This window comes from Seriola lalandi, unplaced genomic scaffold (genome assembly GCF_002814215.2).
Source record: "Seriola lalandi dorsalis isolate HSWRI2012SDOR001 ecotype SW California unplaced genomic scaffold, Sedor1 jcf7180002055009, whole genome shotgun sequence".
NCBI lineage: Eukaryota > Metazoa > Chordata > Actinopteri > Carangiformes > Carangidae > Seriola > Seriola lalandi.
In genome coordinates this window covers 354,285-360,876 of record NW_019525552.1, presented here as the reverse complement: position 1 = coordinate 360,876, position 6,592 = coordinate 354,285, and the positions used below count along the sequence as shown (strand labels likewise).

The window sequence follows — 6,592 nt, the reverse complement described above, 5'->3', positions numbered from 1 at the left end:
GAGCTCTGTGTGAAGAGACGGAGGAGCAGGTGAGGACACGGGTTTATGATGCTTCTGTTTTCATCACAATACACACACACACACACACAACACACACACACACACACACACGCACACGCACAAATTCTACAGAGACACACACTCGACTTGACTTACTTTGAAAAGGCGGTGTTCATTAATAGAAGTCTTGAAGTGTGTGTAGGGGGCTTCCCACTTATAACAAGGATGACACACACACACACACACACATATATATATATATATATATATATACACACACACACACACACACACACAAATACCCGTATGCCAGCAACCTTCCCAGCAGGCTGAACAAAGACTGAGCACAAACCCTCGAGTTCACCCTCATTAAAGAGAAGCCTGCCTCTCTAACACACACACACACACACACACACACACACACACACACACACACACACAGCAGCAGCCGGCTGTGCAGGTACAGCTGACAACAGCGGCTGACGTCAGCCTCTAAAGGTTACCATAAACTTCCCTCAGTGGAAAACACAGCACAAAAAAAAAGAAAAAAAACAGTGTTTACCCCAAACTTCTGTTCATTAAAATTAACGAGTCAAACCTCAAAACACAAAGGTTATCCCTGACTTTAATTACAGAAAATCAACACATACCTGATTCCTGCAGCGGGGAGGGAACACCTGTTACACTCCGCCATGACAGGAGCTCTGTGTGAAGAGACGGAGGAGCAGGTGAGGACACGGGTTTATGATGCTTCTGTTTTCATCACAATACACACACACACACACACACACAACACACACACACACACACACACACACACACACACAATGCTCCCGACAACCTGTTGCATGATGGTCTGTGGTTTTCTGTCCATATTCAAAGCAGAATTATTATCTATAGCTGCACTAAATAGATTCATGTTTTGGTCAAACTTCCCATGTGTCTGAGCTACCAAAGCCTCATGGGAACTGTAGTTGTTCACTGCTAACATCCTGTCTGCAGCTAACAGTGTAGGCTCCTGTCAGTTTGCCTTTTCATAGTGTTAACGGTACAAGTTCTGATCACGTTGGACGTTTTTCTTCTAGCAAACCAAATGTGTGTGAATCCGCAGCTGAAAATAGTCCCTGATAAAACTCACTGTTTACTCCTTATTAATTAATGTTTGCTAAAAGCTACAGTGTCCAGCTGTTTAAGGAAGCTCATTTTAACAATTAAACTTTAGTTTAACTTCCATTAGACAATTTCCATTAGGCTTTTTAATGAGCAACAGAATTCTGTGTTTAACACGAAATATGTGCAATTCAATTTTAGTTCATTTGTCCCCACAGGGAAGAGTAAAGGACAAATAGTGTCGATTAAAACACACAACCAGTGCAACACAAACTGTTCACATTATAACAAACATGTGAAGAAACTACATCAGTGCAAAACAAAACCTGCAACAAGCAGTTTCTTAATAATATACATCAAAGAGACAGAAGTCTGATGAAATATCAACCAGCATCTTAAATCTCTAAATATCACAATATGAGAGTGTCTGTCTGCCTGTCTGTCTGTGTGTCTGTCTGCCTGTCTGTCTGTCTCTCTGTGCGTCTGTCTCTCTGTCTGCCTGTCTGTTTGCCTATCTGTCTGTCTGTCTGTCTGTCTGTCTCTCTGTCTGCTTGTCTGTCTGTCTGCCTGTCTGTCTGTGTGTCTGTCTCTCTGTCTGCCTGTCTGTCTGTCTGTGTGTCTGCCTGTCTGTCTGCCTATCTGTCTGCCTGCCTGTCTGTCTCTCTGTCTGCCTGTCTGTCTGCCTATCTGTCTGTCTGTCTGTGTGTCTCTCTGTTCAGGCTTGCCCCATGAAGCTATAATTACGCGGGGCTGTCCCGGCGGACGCTCCAGTTATGTGTCTGTTTCACAGAAGCCCCTTTGGTCCCAGAGACATCAGGGGTATCCAGTTTAGTGTTACACACACACACACACACACACACACACACACACACACACACACACACACACACACACAGCTACACGGTCTATGATAAACAGCAGTGTGTCAGGGTTAGCGGGGCAGAGCTGTCAATCACAGGTACCTGCAGGTGACCACAGGCTGAAACAAGCGTCGCCTCAGAGAGAGTGTCAGATCTGAATCAGCCTCTCCAGCCTGGATACGTGTTTGGGAATTCTTACTCCAACTACCGGCCAATTTGAGCCTCATTTGAGTAAAGTCTTTTTCCGACACACTCTGGCATTAAATTCAGCTGTAACTCCCTGATTCCATTTCCAGCAAATTCTTAGACGCAAAAAGAAAGAACAGCTTTTTATCCATTTGAAAGATGATTTAGGTGTCGTCTGCAGCTAGGCGTCGCTCACAGTTTTTCCATCCACCTGTGAGAGAGACGATGAGCTCATCTGACTCTGTCCTGAGATCCAATAAGGTGAGAGAACCCAGACGGAGCCTTTATATCAAACCAATGTAACGACATATTTGGGTCAAGTTTGTGCTAAAGGAATATTCAACATCTATCTAGCATCTTTTCATAAAGGTTAGCGTAGTTAGCATCTTTTGATAACGTTAGCACAGTTGGCATCTTTTCATAATGGTGAGTGTAGTTAACATAATTTCAGAACGGTTAGCGTAGTATTTGTTTATGCTGTTTGTTAGCTTGTAAGTGGCCAGGCTAACAATTTTTCCTTGCCTCCAGGTTTTATGCTAAGCTAAGCTACTTTTCTTATGGCTAAATTACACAGACACGAGAGTGGCATCAGTCTTTTCATTTAACTCTCAGAAAGAAAAGAAAGTGAATATTTGTATTGGTCAAAATGGTGAACTGTCTCAGGACTGAACCGCTGCAGCCACCAGTCTTTACATTTAAAGTTTTACATCAAATTAACTCATTAAATATATATTTAAAACCCATTTCAAGCTTCACTCTTACACCTGTGAAATAAAAAGGGACAGTTAAGACTTTATTTTAACTCCCTGTTGAAAACAATGACGTTTACAGATCAAATTGCCCCGGACTTTATTTTGTGGAGGAACTCTTGCCTTCTCCTCCTCCCCCGAGCCGACAGGAGGAGAAGCTGCCAGGCTGGCTCTGTGTGTGCTTGTGTCAGTCAGTCAGCCAGCGGTTCGTTAACTAATTAGTGAGCTCGTTTATCTCATTAGGCTCTGATTGATCTGCCAGCTGACGGACTGGCAACCGAGCGCCCCTGTGTGTGTCTGTTGTACGTCAGATGGAGCAGGCTAATCGATATTAACAACACAGGGAAGAGTTTAACTGTTACGCAACCTCATTATCTGGCAGTGACTGTGCACCAGGGGAGGGGAGGTGGGGGAGGAGGTGGGGGGAAGGATTCCAGCGTTACACCAATGTCACCAGAAGGGCAGCCTTCCTGTTAGCGGCAGGAAATTAGCTCAGATAGCACGGCTAGCTGGCTGGCGCATTATATCTGATGGTGCACGACTGGACTCACAGAACTGTGTGTCCACCTGCCAGACACACACACACACACACACACACACACACACACACACACACACACACACACACGCCTCTCAGGGCTTCCATACAGTAAGGTTTATCAACTGAAAGTTGTGGGAAATATTGAATATTTTTTTTCATAAAATATATTTATTTCTATTTAATAAAATAAATAATGCTGGTCCAAAAGTCATGTTGCTTACTGGTCAGTCCAGATATGATTGTGTTAATCAGAGTTGAAACAGTTAATTAGTCAATGGGCTCATTAAATTAAAAAAAAAAAACTAAAACAGTGAGAATTGATCGATCATTTAAATCATTTATTGATCAAAAATACCAAACTTTCTGCCTCTTTGTTTAATCAGCTGATACTGAGAGTCGTCGCTGTTGTATTACAGAACATCTGCTCTTACTTTTAATTCATTTTACTTTGTTTGTGCACATTCATCTGTAGAAATAAAAACGTGACAATTCTGCAGCAGCATGTTTTGATCTCGTCGGTAGTGTGTGTGTGTGTGTGTGTGTGTGTGTGTGTGTGTGTGTGTGTGTGTTTGCTTCATCCTCTCACACGTTCATGTGATTTTGAGAAACATCCACTGTGAACATCTTTTTTCAATTGCAGTGCATATAACTGTGATTTTCCATCGTGTCTGCACACTCATCTAAATCTGACTTCTGTCTTCATCAACTTGTTTTCGTTCTTATTTTTCAGCTGCTGCTGTTTGTCAGACTCCGACCTCACTATGACTGAACTTCCTGCGAGAAATTGACTGAAGGAAAAAACAATCAGATAAAGGAGAGCTAGTCAGCTGACGAATCACCCGCCGCTTCCCGACAAAAACAAAACAAAACAGGTTGTTTACCACCAGAATGTGGATTCTGGACCCGGAAGACTTGAAACATGTCTGGAAAGCTTCATTAAGGCGGCGTGGGAATGTTTTTAAACCCAATCTTTATCTCTCTGAGGGGGAAGTCCCAGTAAAACCACAGCCCTGCACCTCTGGGTGGCAGCAGCTCTTACTGGGGCGGCTGGGATTGGAACCGGGAACCTTGAGACTGATCATCCTGCTTCTTCAGGCTGGAAACGCTGCAGTTTCCAGAACAGGAAGTAGAGCCGGCTTAGCCGACCAGTCCAACTATATGACATCAGGGATGGGGCGTACACACGTAGTAAATGATTACGTCGTCTTTTTCGGGTGACCGGTGAAATTTGTCTGAGGGAGGTGAAATGCATTATGGGAAATGTATTTAATTAGTTTTTTCTGCAGTTTTTGCCGTAAAAAAGGTTTTAAAGTCGCGGCTTGGGCAAAAGTTGACGACCTCAGTGAAGGAAACGATACTGAAGCAGATTACAGCAGTTACCTGGACGACACTGACTTCAACCTGCAAACCTGCTAACCAGCTAGTCAAGGCTCAGACCAGTCAGAGGAGGAGGAGGAGTTATCCCTGTTAGCAAGAGGAAAAGATTCACCTGATGCGACGCTTTTATTTCTCAGCCTCTGAAGCAGAAAGAGACATGAAATCAAAAACATGTGAGACCTGAAACCTTTGGCTTTCAATGTAAATCACTGCATTTAAAATAATGTTTATCAATATATTTTAAGAGATCAATAAACGTTTAAAAAAAAAGTTGAACTGAACTAAGAATGTTGAAATGTGCTTGTTTTTCCAGACATACACATATATTTAATTTCCAAGGCAAAGCCAGAGCTTGAGGTTTAAAGCTCCCACATGGTTTTTGTTTCATGTTTCTACCTGATTCAGAGGCTGAGAAATAAAGGTTTTAGTGAAGGTCAAGTTTTTCAGACAGTCTCAGGTTTACAGGGAGACTGAATGGGTAAAAACATTAGTGACTCTCTACATTTAATTCAGTTTGACCCAGTGCATGTCAAGCGTAAGTCCCAGGACTGCTGACCTGATAAGACATATAACCTTATTTGACTTGAGTTGGCAGCTCGTTCTGGTGTGTGATCGACCGGAGTCGTCACATCGACATTATCGACATGAAACTCTCTCTGATCACCGGCTTTGTTCTGACGCCTCAAACAATCAGACTGCATCAATAAATTCCCACTCTCTCTGAGCAGTGAAGGCAGCAGCAGGAGACGACAGGTTAAAGGGGCAGTCCACCACTTTTACACCCCGACTTCAGTTTACTGGTCACAGAAAGTCCGGCTGAGTCGTCCTAGCAACCACAGCACGACCTCAGACCGATGTCAACATGATAGATATGTTCCAGACACAAAGCACATGCTTCCTTCTGCACATGCTCCATGACGCCACTGTATCCAGAGCAGCACCGCGGAGGTGAATCCAGGTGAAAGCCATTAACCTTCATCGATTCCTCTTATTAAATTCACATCGATCGCAGAGCAGGAGACGGAGAGGGAGGAGGACAGTCAGAGAGGAAGAAGTTTTAAACTCAGAGAAAACTCTGCGTCAGGTTTTAGTATTTTCTTCATTCAGTGTTCGTACATACACACACACACACACACACACACACACACACACACACACACACACACACACACACACACACAGCCTAAAAAAGCAGCAGCACCCCACGGACAAAAGCACAGCACATTTAGCCCAGCGCTGTGCCACCACAGATCGGCCTCTCTGCCCGGCGCTGGAATCCACGGCTCTGACATTTCTGCGGCCGCAAACCGAACGGGAAACCTTTAATGGCCTGAGGTCGGGCCGGGAGAGAGATGGAGATAAATTACAGTGTTTGGTTTGTGAGGAGAGAGAAAACCGAGCGGGAGTGTGAGCGGGTTCATGTGCAGAGTGTCTGACTCTGTGTGTCTTTGTTTAAGCATGTCCATATTACTGTGTGTGTGTGTGTGTGTGTGTGTGTGTGTAAATATATATATAAATAACAATAAAACAAACAACATCACAAACACATACAAATGATGTGAAATGTGACTGTTGCACTTTGGTCCTGCTGCAGAAACTCTAATCCTGGACATCAGTTAATGCAAAGACCAGGTCGACAGGTGAGTCTCACTGACAGATATTATATATTAATACTGTGAAAGTATCAAAGCCTCAGTCCACAGAGAAATGCACACAGCCTGTATTCAGAAACTGAGCCTTAAAACCAGCCGTCAGGACTTCTGGAACTT

General features: G+C 43.7%; 1 long non-coding RNA gene across 1 annotated transcript in view; it reads right to left on the bottom strand.

Annotated features, from left to right (window-relative positions):
- Positions 1–6,592, bottom strand: part of LOC111647838 (uncharacterized) — an 83,110-nt gene that overhangs the window by 50,812 nt on the left and 25,706 nt on the right. Inside the window, exon 3 of the long non-coding RNA XR_002760077.2 lies at positions 651–704. This is a non-coding gene — a long non-coding RNA (uncharacterized LOC111647838). The remainder of the gene's footprint in view (positions 1–650; positions 705–6,592) is intronic.